We start from the raw sequence: 18,392 nt of genomic DNA, 5'->3' as shown, positions 1-18,392 counted from the left end.
AAACCTTTAGACAGGGTTTTTAAAGCCTTCCTGCCTGTGTGAGGAACAGATGTGGTTGTATTTCACCTCCCACCAAACCCTGACAATTGCCCTTGCTGCCTGAGCTTGATGGGAATCCCATGGACATTTGGACCACAGATGCTCTTCTGCTTTACAGAGATGCCAGTGATTGAACCAGGACTCTTCTACATGCAAAGGATATGTTTTGTCACTGGGCTGCGGCTTCTTCACTCTTGGCCATGGGGGAATAGCATAGGCACAAGATGATATTGGGAGTAGCTTTCTTATTGCTTCACAACAAAGGTGATTCCTGCTTCTAAGGATCAGAATTTGTCAGATTCCCATGGCCCATGGCAGCTATGCTTTTGTGTTCAGGAGCACACCCTTCATCCACAAATTGCCCCTTTCTGCCAGAATCCTCCCACTGTATCCCAGACACTTTCTTCTGAGACCTTTTCTTGACCTCCTTTCTAGCTTTTGAAGCATCTTTCACTAGCACCATTCTTTCTTTCTGCCTTTGAGAATGCTGCTGTTCCTAGCTCAAAAACTTGAGATGCAGGAGGTTTTGAAATATTGAATAGAAGGACACCAAGGTCATATGGCCAAATGTGGCAGAACCAGCATAGGTTTCCCAAAAGTTGTTTCTTCATCCTTTCCATTACCCATTTTTGACTTATCTTGGCTTGCTGGACGACAGCAGCAGTTGCTCCTTGGAAATTGGTATGGTTACCCACTTCACTGTTAGTGTTCACTGGCATCCACCATTCCCCCCCCCCATCAGATTTTGTTATGCATTCAGCCAACCCTTTAGTTGACTTTAAATTTTGCAGTAAGGAAGAGCCAATAGCACACAGTTCGTAGTTCAAGACAGACCATTCTCTTGTTCAAATCTAATTTTGGTTAGTTGGTGGGTGAACAAAACCTTTTCTTTACTTTTGCTACATTTGAGTTCTAAGGACCCTTCCTGGTTTGCAATGCACTTTTCATCCTAAACAATGTTACAAGAAATTTGAGCAGTTATTGGTCAAATCAGTTATGTAGAGTGCTCCTTGCCAGCATAAGCAAAAAAACATTTTTATAGTATATTTCCTGAATGACTAAAAGTACTTCACCCTCAACAATTGCATATTTTAGCAATCGTTTGTAGCATTCTAGTAAGACAGGCTGGTAATACCTTCCTCATATTACACATGGGAGATTGAAAGACATGTTTTATGTCTGTTTATTTACATTCATATCCTGCCTTTCTTCCATCATGCATCCCCAGGTGGTGGACATGTGGTTCCCAGGTGGTCAGCTTTTCCAAGCAATGGCTGTACTCAGACCTGCTTTGCTTCAGCAAGGTTCTGGCCTCATTACCTGCGGAGTTCACAGACGAAGTGAAAATCGTAGCTAATATTCTTAATCAATTGATAGGAGCTGAACATTTTCTCACGTTTTTGCAGAGAGAGGCCACACAAAACCCCCCACCTCTGCTCCCCCTAAGGGGTTTATTTAATGTTTTGCTCACGCAAGGGTATTCCCCACCCATTCTTCCCTAGGGCAGCTCTTTTCACTCCTGAAAGCCTCCCCTGAGTTCTGGAGATAGAATAATTTTGTTCTGCTTGCAGTATTTGTGACTCGTAGGGTTTGGGACTGTTGAGGGAGGGTGGAAGGTACAGGGGCATAAAGGCTATGAAGGGATACTATTAATTATTTTTTTGCACAGCAGCTTTTGCCAGGTAAAGCCTGAATTACTTCATCGGGTTAGTTTGGTTATGCACCACTAAATTACATGCTCAAGAGGAAAAGAAACTAGCCTGGCGTGCTGTCCTCTACTATAAAACTAAATGTGAAATAATGTCTGGTTGGAGTCTCCATTTTTGAAAAGTCTGTACTTGTCCTGTTATGAGATATTAAGGAAGAGGGATGAGGATCGCTAAGCACTGGCTGTGCTAGAGAACGCTTTCTTCATTTTGTGAGAATTCTTGTTGCACATCAGCATTTTCAATCAATGACTTAACTTGGGGCAAGGTTCCAGGGAGAACAGAAACTCCTTGTTGCAATAGCTCCACTAGCTACCGGTCCATTTCCAAGCACAATTCAGTGTGCTGGTTATGTCTCACAAAGCCCTGTACAACTTGGGTCCAGGCTTTCTGAAGGACCATATCTTGCTATAGGAGCCTGTCCAGGCTTTGAGAACTTCCACTGAAGGTCTTTTTCTTGGCACCACCAGCTTCACAGGAACATTTAGTGAGGACAGGCCTTTGGCCACTAATGGGTTGTTGTTGCAAGGTCTTCTGAGGGTAGGTGTTGCGTTTTCTCGCCCTCCTTCTGTGTTCATGAATGGTTTTTGCTAGGATTCTGTATTTATTTGTGTGTTGTTGTTTTTTCAAAAAATCATGTTGATCGTGTGTTTTAAGCTGTATTTGTTCTAATTCATGTTGTGAGCCGCCTAAGATCCTATACGTGGAGAAAGGTGGGATATGAATAAAATAGATAAGGTTGAGAGCAAACTCCTGCTACATTATAGCATTCTTTGCTGGAGAGAAACTGTGCGGTAAACCTCCCCAATTCCATATGAACTGACGTTGATCTTTGGAGGCCCGGTTTCTTATTCCTAGCCTTTTGATGTACCGATAGTGCCTACAAAAGTCAGGGCCTTCTCAGTGGTGGGACTTGGTTTATGGAGCCAGGAGGCCTCTCTTGGGAGGGAATCCTCTCATAATGCAGTTTAGATGGCTATTTAGTTAATACCCTTCTGTTTGAAAGGTGATTCGGGACAGAGGGCAACTAGTTGTCTTCATGCTCTTACTGAGGTCTGTTGCTTTATGTGATTACATTGCTTTCTTGGACTTGTATACATTATGCTTTTGCATTGATGTTAAGTTGCCTAGCAGGTCCTTTGGGATGGAAAGGTGAGAGGTGAAAAATGTTAAGTAAAATGGATAAACTAAATGAGTGCTATTCATACACAACTCTCACTGTACCTCCTTGCAGTGCTCATAAGCAATCCCTCGCTGACTTGGGTTTGTCAGCCAGAAGGCAACAGCATGGGGGACAGGGATCTTACTCTGAATTTCTCCCAAACTGCATGCGGGGGTGTCTGAGACCCACTTCACCTTGGCTTTAACCTCTGTCAATGTTTCCTGTGATCTCCCAGTGCCATAAGGCATTAAAACAAGTCCCAGCATGTTGAATAAATGTAGCAGCACACTTCTTACGAGTGTTTTGGTACATGTTAATTATGAAATCCTGCAGCAGATTTTATTCTCTGCCAACAGCTCTGCTTTTTCATTTTAAAACGTCATTCTTGTCTGCAGAGATCAGTGTCTGCCTTCCTTTTTTCTTTCAGGCCTCGGAATTGACTGTCAAAGAGAGATATAATACATGCTATGCTCTGATCAGAGGCACCTTCTTTGTGTGTTTCTTTAAAATAACTTTATTTCCTTTATATTACAAGGAAAGCAATTCTGAGTAAATATTTGAATATTCTTAGGGAAGGAGTAGCCTTGCTGTATTCATCCTGCATCAAAATAGTAAATTATGTGACTTAAAGTCCCCTGACCAACATGCGGAGGAAAAGGAACTGCAGTTTATGCTGGGCAAACAAGGAGTGTGCAGTCTAGTGGAGACCAAAGCAACTTACCAAGCCAGTTTCAAGGAGGCAAATGGTATGCTCCACTGAAGAGTGTGTGAAATATCCACTAGAAATCATACATTTATTTGCAGCCATGAAGCGTGCCTTCATATCTTGAAAAGTCGTACATTTATGGTCACACAAGAAAGCATCGTTCTTAAAATGCTAACATTTGCAGCATTTTATGAAAGTTTGGCACATGTCAATGAAGTTTGGAGGACCAGTGCTCTAGCAGTATGAATGTCATGGACTAGGGATGGGGCATGTGTGGCTGCAACTCCCGTATGTCCCAGCCAGCATGGTCAATAGATAAGGATGACAGGAGGGCCCAGGTTCCCCATGCCTGGTGTGGACTGTGCTAAGCTAGATGGACCAATGGGTAAGGAAGCTTTATGTGTAATGCTGGTTGGAAATCTCTAATATCGGCACATGTTCGGCTGATACCAACAAACTGCATACACTGTGAGCAAACTGATAAAACTAAACAGAGGAAATTCAGTGAGCACCAAGTTAAGTCATGGCCAAGATCCACTTCTACATGGGCCATGTTCATCTGTGAAGAGCTGGAGAATAAAGTGAGGAGTTGTCTGTGTGAAATAGACATTAATTGCCAGAAAGAGTGAGAGAACAAGAGATCACTTTCATATTGTCACCCACAATCAGTGGACCATGTTTGTACATACAGTTCGTTCAAGTAATTGGCTACTGGCTAATTAAGTAATCTGAGCTCAAACATGCATGCATGGACTTCTGTGCAAAATCAGCAGGTTTTAAGGTTTTAACTAATGTACTTAGGTTTTGTTGATTTTAATAGGGCTTAAAACTCAGCCCTATGCATGTTTACTCAGAAATAAGAACCAGCGAGTTCAGGAGGACTTAGCCTTCCAGTATTTAGGGTTGCCACCTTCGTTCTGCTTTGTTTGTTTTGCATTGCATGTAATATGTAAAGCTGGAGCTCAGATTTCAAGTTGCTTTTATTTCCTTGACACGAGAAGGGGGGAGGGAATTGAATCCTCCTGTTTTATAAATACAACAGCAAGTTCTCAACGTTTGCCAGAAGGAGCATTTTATCCTTGTTCTCTTAGATGTAACTTTGGATGGAGAATTTACTGTAAGTGAACCCAAGCTCTGGGAGATGATAGGAAGCCGGTCAGGAAAGTTTCACTGTTTTTCCTTCCTGACTTGGCATATTTTAATACTGGTCCAAAAAGAGTGATCTCTTGATCTCACTGGTGATTAATAGAAAGACTCTGAATGAACCTGATCAACCACCTTCCTCTGTCAAAGCCCAGCTGTGGCATTCTTGTTGTTTAGATCCCTACAGATGTAGGCTTATTGAAAGTCTCCTTACTTTTTACACTCCCCACACACTTAATGGTGGTGTAGTTTCCTGTGATTGAAGCCACATTTTTATATGTGTCAAAATCAGTTCAGCAGTTAGAAAGAAAATCATAATATAGATTGGATCATATTTCCTAAGTGGATGTCACCAGCTAATTCCTTTGTTATACCGTTTAGCTACACAGGATTAAGAGTGTGTTTACCATTAAGCGGTTACATATGGGTCTTATTAGTTCGCACACTCTGGCATGACTTTTGACAAATATCTTGTCAAACAGGTTAACGTTTCAAAATGACTCTCAACCACTGAACTTCAAGGACCCTTAAAAAAACCAAAAACCTAACCCTTTGTCATTGAGGAGTGCTGAGGAATACTGTACTATTTTAGATTTGAAAGGTTTTAGGCTTTTTTTTATAAAAAAAATCCTCTAGAGGTTTCTATGCTTTCTTTAATGGCGGTGAGGATGGGGGTGCAAAAGAGGGTGTGCAACAGAGAAAGATTAAGACTTAATTGATGAAAAGAATCCAGCATTATCTTGTTCTGTCTTCCTTCTCTAGAAAGCCTAGTTCAGTCTCTCGCTCTCTTTTCCTCCATCCTTCTTCGCCTCCTTCATCTGGAGGGGACTCTTTTTTTTTCCTTTTTAGCATTTTAATTAGAGAAAAGCTTTCAAGAGCCTCTGTGCATAGTTCTTTGATTTTGGCTCTGTATGCTGCCTTGTGGTGTTTCTTTCGCCTGCTTGGGTGCCTGTTTTTGGACGCATTATGCAAGTGCCTTGGTCCAAATTACATGTTGGGAACGGCGCAGCATGTTTCTTTATCCATCTCCACTCCACTTCCTACTGCTTATTTTTATTTAGTGTCAGGATGGGACAACCGTATACAGAATCGAAGCCATGTGGTCTTGGGTGGAGGAGGCATGGCAGTGGCTGCCAAACGTGTGGTGAGAATGGGACAGGGGAGCTAGATGGCAGCAGAGATGTAAGAAATGTGGGTCAGGAATGACTATATAAGAAAGTTTCAATACTCTGCTGGGAAACTGAGGATGAACAGGAGTCATATTATGTAATTCCCACCCCTACCCCAGTATTTTGGAACTCCTTCCTGGAAAACTTATGTGTATTGAGTTACTATATTAAAAGGTGAGCCCGTGTACTAGTTTTTGTACCAAAAGCACAAACCTTTTTGCTATAAGCTACCCTAGCTTTTGACACCTGAAATGTATGAGATGTAGCTATGCTAAGCAATTGGTGTCTTCTTCATACAACAGGACATCCCCTTCCTTTCCTCTTCACACCCAGCCTACACCATGTCAGCTCCAGAGGGTCCTCTAGACCTTTGAGGGAGATCTTGGATATTGAGCAGTGAGGTGGTATTGGATGAAGCCCACCCTACTCTTCTGATTGTCCATTGTTTTAACTGATTTTACTACAGTGGTACCTCGGGTTACATATGCTTCAGGTTACAGATGCTTCAGGTTATAGATGCTTCAGGTTACAGACTCCGCTAACCCAGAAATAGTACCTCGGGTTAAGAACTTTGCTTCAGGATGAGAACAGAAATTGCACGGCGGCAGTGCAGCAGCAGCGGGAGGCCCCATTAGCTGAAGTGGTGCTTCAGGTTAAGAACAGTTTCTGGAACGAATTAAGTACGTAACCAGAGGTACCACTGTACTGTGTTTTTATTTTGTTTTAGCCCATCCTGGGACCTCATGGTGAAAGGTAGGTATGAAAACCAATAAATAATAATAGTAGTAGTAATTATCTGTCTGACTTGTGTTGACAACAGCATTGCTATATTTATTTAAAGGAATAGGATGATGATTGGTATGCATGGCCAAGGATTCTGTTCCTCTCCAATCTCCACCCCCCATGATTCTACTTGTAAGATTGGCATTTGATCAGGAGTGCATTACTGGAACCAGTTCGGATACTGGAGATAATTTTAATGGCTCTGTCAGGTGGCAAAGTACCCACTCTTCATTAAGGAGATGCCTCTCAATATATAGTCTCTCCAAGAAGGAGAAAACCGTTTGGTAATCTGGGCTGAGATTCTCCCCATCCTTCCTCTCTACTGTAGAATGTGGTAGGAGCAATAGTACTATTGTCCTTTTATGTTGGATGGAGCTACTTTGCATCAGTTTCAGGGACAAAGATTGGGTAGAGGTAACAGAGAATAGAACCAGCTTGGAGAGAGCACAGTCAGAATTGGAAGCCAAAACACTGGTGACAGTCAAGAAGACAAACAAGAGTTTTGGTGAAACAGGGTAGGACGGAGGCGACGGGACAAAGTGAGTTAGAACAAAGGGAGAGACAGAACAAGAAGAAAGAATAAATCCAAGGAGAACTGGAACTCCTGTGCAGAGAAGCAGGAGTCCAAGGTGGGAAGGTTCAACATAGCAACCAAGCTGGAGAGTGCTGCTCTGTTAACCGGGCAAGGGTCAAAGCCTATGTTATAAGATACATCTGTATACTTGGATTAGCAATCCACAGAAGCCTCATATACACCAATCTGTGATGCCAGGAGTGAGAGTCTGTGGTGGACCCAGAGAGATATCTGACTCCTAAATGTGTAGTCCCAGAGGGCTCCCCATGCCAGCTATGCCATTCCTTGGCTGGTTCTTATAACAAGTAATACCCCACCCCCTGCACTGCTCCCAATGGAGCAATCTTTGCTTTGCAGGGTCCCCCCCCCCCCCCGGGTATGAGAAATGTTAATCAAATGTTGATCAAATGAAAAAAGCAGGAAAGGAAAGAAAGTGGAGAATGGAAGGATGAATATTGAGTTTGATTGCCGAACCTGAGCAATGAATCTCTGGAGCCCTTATTAAGCGTGCCATTTAATAAAGGAGAAAGGCAATAAAAATAAAAACTTCCTCTTTTCCAGTCTGTAAACATTTCCTGGAAAAACTACTCTGTGGTTTTGAGAAGGATTCCAGAATCTTGCAATCCCTGTTCTCTTCATTTCACCATGACTCACTGGATCGTAGGAAAGTCCCCTTTTGTTTCCAAGAAGAATTGTCACTAAATCAAGCAGGGATTTAATGGAAGCCGTACCTTTTCCTTGGTTAGATGATCCTCTTGGAATCATAGCTGGATTTGGGCTGCTGAAGATTTTATAGGAAAAAATAAATTGTTTCTTGGCTGAAGTGAGGGACAAAGTTCATTGGCATTAATGCAGAAATTGAAACCGTTTATATTACTTACTCCACCAAAAACATGTAAACCTGTCTCCCCACCCCCACCCCAAATGATCATTAATATATTACTTATTAGGTTTTAACTTCATGACATAGCAAACTTAGAAAACTTATCCAAATAGCATGCAGGAAATCATTTACAAGATGAACCTGACACTATTTTAAACAGTTTGTTCCAGTAGCGTATTATGAAACCACATCCTATCCCATTTATTGCTATTACAGCTACATAATAAAGTATTGTGGTTATGCAATTAGCAGGGATTGCACACAGATGAAACATTTCTCAGCCAGCCACATCCCCAGCACACTGTGCTGTTATTGACTTGGGAACCGTACACTATGCAAATCCCTGTGCTGTTTATGCATGTGGGCTCTGCTTTTTCTCATCACTCTCTGCAAAGATAGCTATAACAAGCCTGCACTATTCCCTCATGAGGAAAGGCAGTAGCACCATTTGCTCATGTTGCCAACTCATGCAGCCATGTAGAAAAAGCTTCAAAGAACCATAGAACCATAGAATTTCAGAGTTGGAAAGAACCCTGAGGATTTTCTAGGATGAGATAATCCTCAGGGTCCCTTCCAACTTTGAAAGCAGCTGTCCCACATGGGGATTGAACCTGCAACCTTGGCATTATCAGCACCATGCTTTAACCAGTTGAGCTATCCAGGCAGGTCTGGGTCTGGTCAATGCTTGGATGGGAAGCTACTTGGGGATGTTACCTATAGTTCTTTTGGCTCAATGGAAGCAAAGCAGGAGATAGATAAATAAAAAGCAAGGACAAAAATCTTTGACTTCCCATGTAGTGCAGTGGTACCTCGGGTTAAGAACTTAATTCGTTCTGGAGGTCTGTTCTTAACCTGAAACAGTTCTTAACCTGAAGCACCACTTTAACTAATGGGGCCTCCTGCTGCCGCCATGCCGCCGGAGTACGATTTCTGTTCTCATCCTGAAGCAAAGTTCTTAACCTGAGGTAATATTTCTGGGTTAGCGGAGTCTGTAACCTGAAGTGTATGTAACCTGAAGTGTACCACTGTATTTGCGTTTGATAGGATGGTTTCAACAACTGGTATGTACAGAATCTGGAATGAATTGCAGCAGAGTGTGTCAATCATCTACTGAATATAGTTCCCAACTGGCAATGAGTTAACATAGCAGGCCTCTCAACATAAAGTCTTCAAGAGACACCCAAAGGTTAATAGCAAGAATATATTCTGAATCTCTGCTGGAAGAGTAATCCATAGCACAGAACCAGCTGCATTAAATGCCTGAATTCTGTCCAGTTAAATGATTCTGTAACAAGGAGAATAACTAACTGTACTCTTCTGGATGCTCTCAGTGGTCAAGCTGGGATATAATGGCTCAGGCAATTCTTTTCTGGACCCAAGTTGCTCAGGGCTTTGTATATTGATGCAGGAACCTTGAACTTAACCTGGTAATGTATGGGCAGTTGGTGCAGATGTTTTCGCAAATTTGTCACATGCTGTCAGCTGCCTGTCACCATCAGCTGTATTCTGCACCTTACAAACTAGTTTCTTATCACCAGAATGGTTGTATATCTTTTTAGGTTTCCCAGAGAGACCACATTGACCTCACAAGTGGGGCTAGCATCACAGCTGAGGGTCTAGACAGAAGCCTGGTATTGTTTCTGAGTAGAAACAGCCTTCAAATGCTGCCTTACAATAGCCCTTCATTGTGATATTTCTTTTCAACCTGTGGAAGAGGCTTGGGAGGTGCAGAAAAGTCCTTAGAGCCATAAAAGAGTTCCTTATCACAAATCTTATCAGGATGCTTCCTGTTCATGTTAGGATTAGCTGTTTCTCAGTTTTGACAGTGTATTTGACCTTGGGCTCTGAGCCAGTTTAGCTCAGATTACGGTGGTGTTTGCTCAGTTCCTTTTCTTTGAGGATATGATTCAACTTTCATTGCATTGAATAGGAAAACCTCCATTGGCTTAGGCAGGGACAGCAATCCCACATCCCACTCCAACCTGTGATTTGCTCATATGCATGACAGGTGCACTGAAGACCAAAGAAAGGCAACATCCCCATGTAAAACCAGGGGGAGGCTGAACCCCTATTAATCTCTCTTGCAAACAATAGTAAAGAGGAAATGGTTCAACATGGACCGCAAGGGACTGAAGGCGGATGAGGAATTCTGTGTCTTTGTTATCTCATCATTGTTCTCCCTCTGGGAACTACTGAATCATTGACTTATGTAACAAATTATTGGCTACTTAACCTTTACAGTTGGAGTTGCCATTATTATCAGTGCTGTTGGATTATTCCAGGGACTACCTTTGGGCGGGAGCAGGCAAAGGAGGATCGCTCATGAGTCAATTTGCCCAGGATCGTATTCTAAACATGCGCACAGCGATTGCGCTGTGCCTTGCTGACCCAGGCAGCTATGAATAGAAATGGTGTGTGTGTGTGTGTGTGTGTGTAGGTAGGTAGGTAGGTAGGTAGGTAGGTAGGATGGGACTCTTCTTCAACAAGAAGTTGGAGTACCATCCCATGCAACTGCCTATTGCCTATTCCTTGTCACCAGTCCTGAAGAACAAGGTATTCATATTAATTAGAAGAGGTTCATTGCCTCAGAATGAATACTGTGGGCAGAGGTGGGACTAAACAAACACAATTGTGTTGTACTGTCTTCTCACCTGCTCCCAAAATTTTGTTACAGATTTTTGGGGAAGTGGGAAATATGACAAGAGAGCCATATCCAGTGTTGTCATACTTTCTCTCCTTCCCCTCCCATCTTATTCTGACACACAGTTCGAATGGCAGTTTGCGTCATGCACAAGTGCTTTGCATAAGCAGAAACACCATGTACTGTATCTGTAACATCTGGACTTTGCTCTTTAAAACAGTTTCTGAAGTTTGTTCCAAGTACCAGAACTGCACTACTAGAGAATGTTAAGATGCAAAAGCAAACACTGAAAATTGGTGAGGCATTCTGAAAGAGGCCAAATACGGCATTGTTACTGGTTGGCTGGTAAAGTATTCTGAGTCAATCAGTCTTAATTTCATAACTGCTACCATGGCTCCCACACCCCACCCTCAACATTCATACCTCCCTCCCTTTTGTTGGTTGTGGCTTTTCATTTTTAAGAAGGATGATATATTACAAACTGATTTGTCTGATCAAATATATAGCTTTGACAATCAGCACTGTGTGAAGTCAGTAGTCTAATCTTATCTGGCGACATCTACTCAGCCTTCCCTCTTTTAGATTAAATGGTTCAGTTGATCTAATATAATAATATATAATCTGTCATTCCAAAAATATTTAAATTCATCTTCCTCTCGAGTGGATTTATTTATTTGAAATACATACTAGAAGCGTTCTGTTGGGAAGAATCTGAAGTACAATTGTTGGGAGCAAAACCATCTATATGAATATGGATCTGCTAAATTCTTTATTTTTGCACTGTTCGGAGTATTCCTGCTTAAGTTTCTGCCATAATGTAGACTGGAAAGAGCTTGTTTAATAATGCTAATAAAAAAATTCCAATACGCTATTGTCTGAAGTATCTAGAGTGAGCAGTTCCACTTAGGTTAATCCATGAGATGCACTTCTCTCTCATGAGACTGTCTTCTCTCTTGGAAGACTTAAGGACACATCACTCACCAGCTGCAGCAGCTGGAAGAGACTAAATACTAATGTGGATTCTAGCAAGTCATCACCTTTCTAGCTGCCAGCGATAAGGCCCTATAAGCGTTGTATTTCAGAACAAAATTATTCAGACATATGAGAAGGTTTGTCTGGATAATTGTTGCTGTACTGGTGCCAAAGAACAGAAAATGAAATAGACATATTCATAACAGGGCTTGTATGTGTGCATGCATGTGTATGTGTGCTACACAGAAGTTTATGTTTTAGGACCCCTTCACACTGGTTGTGTTCACACCAGCAGTGTCTGCTTTTCCCATTAAGGAAGCCTAGACACTCCTATAACAAATATTCCTGTAGCTGAGCGATTTCCTCATGTAAGCATGACTGGTGTTAGTGCCCTCTCCACATCTGCTTCAGGCAGAAAGAATAGTTGCATCCTCTCAAGGAAGTCCAAGTAACTTTGCCCAATATGATATTCTTACCTGGGAGAAAGTGGGGAATGCCTTCTTTTACATAACACATAATAAGGCAACCCTCAAGAAGTGCCTGTTACAGCCCAGCAAGATGAGAAGCAGATGATATGGTCTGAGATGGCCCTGGTGGTCATGTTCTGGAGCAGGGAGATGAAGTGATTTGTTTAGGAGCTTCTCCCAAGGGCAGCATCTTGGCTACCACTTGTGGACTCATTACTCAGACTTGGTAATCATATAAGGCTTTATTCCAGATTTCACTACAGTGTCCAAATATATATATCAGGTTACACAGTTCAGAAGTCATAGCAGAGCTCTAAGGTACATGGCTAGGCTAAGACATGGTCCAACACCTGGCATGCCCCCCAGGTTGACCTTTGGAAGAGTGGGGCGGGCATGTCCATTCATGTAGTCATTTCCCTAAGCCTTGGGATCAGGCAAGCAAGTGGGCACTCCTACAGGTAGGCGGTCTGCTGGGTCTGCTGGGTCTGCTAGCTGTGGCTGCTTCTTGGGTGATGTGGGTGGGCTTACACACCAGCTTACTGTCATTCTACACTCAGGGCCTTTCCCAGGAGCAGGAAACACTTCACTGACAGGTGGCAGTGGCCGAGGCAAGTCAGGTTGCTCCTCTACTGTGGCAGCCAGGGGATCCACTGTCAAAGAGGTAGGCCTCTCCCCTGACAGCCTACTTGCCCCTTCCTCAGCATCTAGATCACTAGGCCACAAGGCCCCTCCCCTTTCTTCCTCCTCCCGCTTGGACCAGCCCTGCCAAGATGTCTCCATGGGGCTCATGACAGACAAATTGATCAGACTAAAGAACCAAGCAGAGAGCTGCAGTAAAAAGAAACCCTCAGCCAGACCCTATTGGTTCTCAACTCACCTGATCTAGTTAAGCTGATGAGCTGCCTTCTGTGGGCATTACATGGATGGGTCTGCAGCACCGCGGACGTCAGGGCAGTCGTTCTCTCAGCCTGAGAATTGTCCCAGTGGCACAGGGGGTAAAAGTGTCCTGGGCTTTGCTGCCAGAATCCCTGGCTCAAGTGTACTGGTGCGTTAAAGCATCTCGCCCTTTGTTTGCTTTTGTTCATGTGAATTCAGCTGGAGGCAGAACATTTTTCATCCATTGTTAATAAATACCTAGTGCCCAGGGATGGGTGTATTACACATGAATTCCCCATCTGATAATGCAGAGGTCCCCCAGCACTATAAATGTTTTCCCTCCCCACATTATATTTCTGGTTCTTACTGCACCTTTTGATTGAAAACATACATAATATTTTATCCTTTTTTTTTCTTAGTTTCTGCCAAACCTTTCCATTTTGTGGTATCTGAGTTGAAGATTTTTGTGAATCAAATCTACCAAATGAAACACACTGATTAGCGAGCTGGTGGGTTTAAATTTGACTTGGTTTGTTCCTGTTTATTTTAGCTATCTTTTTATTATTGTTTTAGCTATTATCTTGCTGCTGAAAACTTTTTAAATGGCACAAAAGTGATTATTGGCTTTGGTGGCTGACATTAGCTGCATAATTCATTGTCATAATAATCAAAGGTTTTTTAAAAGAATGTTTCAAGGTCTTACTACTGTGATAATATTATATAAAACATTTAAGAAATGGCTAGCAATATTTCCAAAGAGAGGTATCTCAGTAGGATTTCCATGAGTTGGGGGTTAAGTCCTCAAGTGACAGTAACTCAAAGAATATGAATCCATTGCTTGGCTCTTCTTGCATAAACTCACCAGCACCAGAGCTCTCACCTGGAGCTCAGGAGGTATCTCTGCCTTTCGACTAAAAAACTTGGCCTTGATCTCCTCTGAGAATCAGGCCTCAGTATTTAGACTCAAGACCAGAGTTTCCCAAACTTGAGTCTCCAGCTGTTTTTGAACTACAATTCCCATCATCACTGACCACTGGTCCTGCTAGCTAGGCATGATGGAGGTTGTAGTCCAACAACAGGTAGAGGCCCAAGTTTGAGAAACCCTGTTCTAGACTAAACTATAAAGCCTTGGCAGTTACTGCAGGCTAGTGCTGCAGCAACTTTTTCTTTCTGCCTCAACTGCAGGATTTCTGGTCATGTTCTTACACTTTAGCCACTGAACTCCGAACCAGCAGCTCTAACACTGTCTGGGGTCTGGAATTTGCAGCACCATCAAACTGGCTGTGGAACCATAGTTCTGCATCTCTATCTCCCTGTCTCTTGGGCCATCGCCTCCTTCCAGAGGTTTATGATGGATCAAGAAATAAGGCTTTGGTTGCCATGACTAGAAGAAGCAAAATAAGTTATAAGTAAGCCCAGATATGGATGGACCTGAAGAACTGCACAATTTATTCTAGCTGTAGAATCCAATTTTATTTGGGTTTTGAGTTTGGAACAGATTTGTTTAGTTTTTAAAAACTCAAAGTTTTGTGGGAAACACTTCATTTAAACACTTTATACTGGGGAGGGTGGATGATGGAAACATTTTAATTCATGCTACAATGGATACCTGCCCTTTGGAAGGTCTGTAAATTTTAATGTGGTTCTACTTTGTGTCAGTGTATCTGGTTCAAATTTAACAATGGTGGATCAAATTACAGATATTTCAATTCCCCCCTCAAACTTTTATGGAGGACAGCACCCACTTAAAAAGAAAAATAGGCCTTCACTATTTATTGTGGATGCTTTTTATTTGATGGATCTGCAGGTCTAAGGGAGCTGCGTCCTAAGGATCAAAGAATGGGACTGGCAAGAGGAAACTGAACGATCTGCTGTCATCAACATATGTCTATTCTGGTTGGCAAACTTTTTAGTATGTTTTTTCACTGGAACTGAATGTATGGTATCCTATTAAGGACAAAATGATAACCAGTATGAAAATAGGAACTGCAGTTATTTAAGACTTGTATATTTGAAATGTTGCACCTGTATTGATAGCAGTTCTCAAAAAATAAGGAACTGTAACTTTTTAAAGGAAGTGAATGAAGAGCAGGAGGGAAAATGTATGCGTCATCCCAGTTGTGTAAACGGTTGCACTGCAGGGCACTGAAGGGTTAATGCAGGAGAGGGCTGGAGTACACCCTGACCAGAATCCTGCCACACTTTAAATGATTCACATTTCGGTAAGAAGAGAAGGTTGTAACTCTTTGGGCTGGACAATAGCAGGTATAGTATGATTAGCTGCCAAGTATTCATAAGGACGTGGATAGGATTTTTAATATATTCATGCATTTGATCATTTAAAATGTGCATATGCCCTTGTACGGATTCTATTTTTTGATGTTGATTGGTTCTGGCAAAAAAATAATGGTTGACAAGGCTCAGATTGATAAATTTGTCACCTCCCAATATTCCCTCATCTGTGGCAGCTATTGAAACTATAGATCCATTGTGTGCCTGCACAAATTCTGGCTCTCGTTTACTTTTAGCTTGGTACTGGCAGGTTAATACAAACACTTTGGTGAGTGGAATTGATTAGATTGGCAAATGCAAAGGCACGTTCAAATACCATGTTGCACACACTGCAAAATTCGATTTGCTTTATATTCTGTCCAAAGTTCAGCCAAAGTTTTATATCACAAAAGGCAGAGATCTCTGTTTGGGCTGTATGGAGGGACATGAGGAGGAGACAAGTATATAGTTATACTGCTTAGGTGGCCTCTTCGGATGTGATTAGCAGCCTTGTCACTATGTAGAGGAGTGGGGACGTGCTGTGAGGCTCTGCATATACATTTATCCTCATGAAGACTTCCAAAGAATCTGGAACGCTAAACAGTCAGGAGCTCCAGATTCTATGGAAGTATTTATGTATTCCACTGTACGATTGGATACAGGAACTCAGGATAGCTCAGCGACAGAGCATGAGAATCTTAATCTCAAGGTCTGTGGGTTCAAGCCCCATTGCAGGAGGTTGCAGACACCTGCAGTATACATGTGGGTATTGGAGGAAGGGTTGAGTGGCTCAATCATCCAACCAGTTGGGGATGGATGATTGCATGTTGCTCCCATGCATAGGTAATCATGCTTGATGGGAACTTTGGGCATCTAGAAGTCTTGTGCCGAGTATAAAGGAAAACACAAAATAAGTTATCAAGGTTTGGAATAATATGAGAATCATAAGCCGTTCCTTCAGAATGCCAAAAAAACCACCCCAACCTGCATTCAAAAGGCAGAGATTAATTTATCTTGCTGGTTTTTTAAAAAGCCGTCAAATATTAAGTGAAAGTTTAGAGATATATATGTGTGTGTATATAGTGCTGGATTGAGTGAAAACTGATCACTGCTCTCATTGCTTGTTTTCACTGGTGCTACTTGGAACCCTCCAGGCAGCGGTAAAACTGGCAGAAATTAGGTCAGTTTTAAGTATGCTGTTGCTTGGGAAAGCAGCTGCACAGAAAGAGCACTGGAGTTCTTCATTGTGCAGAGGCACCCACAGGGAAAAGCAGGGGGATGGGGACACTAGGATCCCCAACATCGCAGCAGCCACAAGGGTGGGGTAGGCAGACGGAACAAAGGAAGCAAGTGCCCTTCGGAGCTTGCCGTGAGCTAGGAGGCTGGGCCTTGTAGCTTAAGGGAGGTCTCCCGACTTGATAACCCCATACAAACATATGAGTGTTCTTTCTTTCTTTCTGCAGGGGGAGGGGGAAAAGGGAGGCTGTGGCTGGCTTATCAGTGGACATTCTTCTCAAAGTTCTCACAGGCCTCATAGATGGGGAAGGAGTGGAGAGAAAGAAACCCTTTCTGTTAGACTGGGGGAATGCAAAAAAAACACCTTGCAGAAGAGAATCAGTAGCTATTCAAAAGCATGAGAGGCTTGGGGTGTCAGGCACAGCGGCGTGCAGATGGATGTAAGCAGATGGAAGCGCCGTCGATGTGTTGGTTGCAGTAGTCATCGTGAGGGAAGCAAATGGATTTGCTTTGTTCAGTGCAGTTAGTGTGAGAACAGGCACTATATACCTCTTCAAGAGGTGCGCTTGGAGAGGATGGGAGGTGAAGGTCAGGAAATGGCCAGCACACTCGTAATTTGGTGTTCTCTGGCATCTCTAATTAGCAAATGGCTGAGGCGACTGTGCCAACGTGTGCACCCAGAAAGAAGCCAAACAAGCCATCTTCAACTGGCAGCATTCAGTTAATTATGTGGCGGTTTTGTTTGGGTTTATTTATTAACAGCTTCTTGTCTTTGGCCTATGTCTGGGTTTACGATGTGGTGGCTCTAAGTGAGTTTTTCTGCCCAGCCCGTCCCACCAGCTGCCAGCCTGAAATGAGGTTACATCCGAGTCGCTGCCCCCCAAAAGGATGACAAGACGAGTGGTGTGTGTAACAGAATGGTACAATGCTAGCCCTCCATTGATCCTGCCAGCGTGAGTCTGGATTTGGGCCAGGCCTGCATGCGAAGAAACAAGCACTGCCATTGTCTGTTTACTGGCTGAGAGAAAAGAAGAAGAGAAAGCAACCTGTAAAAAAAATGGGTCCTGCTGCCAGCAGGAGTCCTACCAGCTCCCATTTGCCTATTGGTATTTGCTGTGGGCCTTTAGGAAGACACATTTGGTGGGAACCAAGTCATGGAGAAAGCCAGCTTCAAGAAGCTAGTGCAGGAAGAATAGCCCTCTGGGAGGCTTGTTCAACCTTAACAGTGTACATGGGATTATGTGAAGGCACCCCTCATCTCAAAAGCTCTTTGCATGCAGAAGGCTAACACCACATTTTTATACCCCCCCCCAATTTTAAGTGTTTTCAGTGTTGTCTTTAATAGAGTTACTTATTTAACTGCTTTAAAGAAATATTTATATTGATTCTGTGTGTTTTAGCTGTATTGGTTTTAATTCATGCTTGGCCCCTTGTACTGGGAGAAAGGAGGGATATAAATAAAATGAACAAATCAATAACAGGTTAATGAATATCAGGGAGAAGACTGAACTTATACATCTTCCAGCATGCCAACTTTTCCATGTGCAGACCATTCCTCCTCTGAGTTCTGAGTTGATAAAATAGGCTATTACCTCAGGTGAATTATGAGGTGATAAAGCAGACCATTCCCTCAGGTAAGTTGTGAAGTGAAGTAACTCCTGAAGAGTGGACTTTTGGGGGGGAAATAAGTTGGCTGATAAATTAGGGAAAGCATTTTAATATATAAAAAATTAATTCATTCGATAGTTCAATTAAACATTGGAA

At 42.6% G+C, this 18,392-nt stretch overlaps 1 protein-coding gene and 1 long non-coding RNA gene across 3 annotated transcripts in view; one reads left to right on the top strand and one right to left on the bottom strand.

Annotated features, from left to right (window-relative positions):
* NHS (NHS actin remodeling regulator) overlaps positions 1–18,392 on the top strand; it is a 240,988-nt gene that overhangs the window by 52,635 nt on the left and 169,961 nt on the right. The gene's annotated exons all lie outside the window — the stretch shown is intronic.
* On the bottom strand, positions 7,781–13,357 carry LOC308475012. The gene is made up of 3 exons (XR_013985080.1): positions 13,123–13,357; positions 12,255–12,382; positions 7,781–8,063 (listed from the first exon to the last, which is right to left on the bottom strand). It is a non-coding gene; the product is annotated as an uncharacterized lncRNA (long non-coding RNA).

This window comes from Podarcis pityusensis (genome assembly GCF_964106645.2).
Source record: "Podarcis pityusensis genome assembly, chromosome: 4".
NCBI lineage: Eukaryota > Metazoa > Chordata > Lepidosauria > Squamata > Lacertidae > Podarcis > Podarcis pityusensis.
The sequence above is the reverse complement of the archived record's forward strand: the minus strand, read 5'-3'. Positions and strand labels throughout refer to the sequence as shown.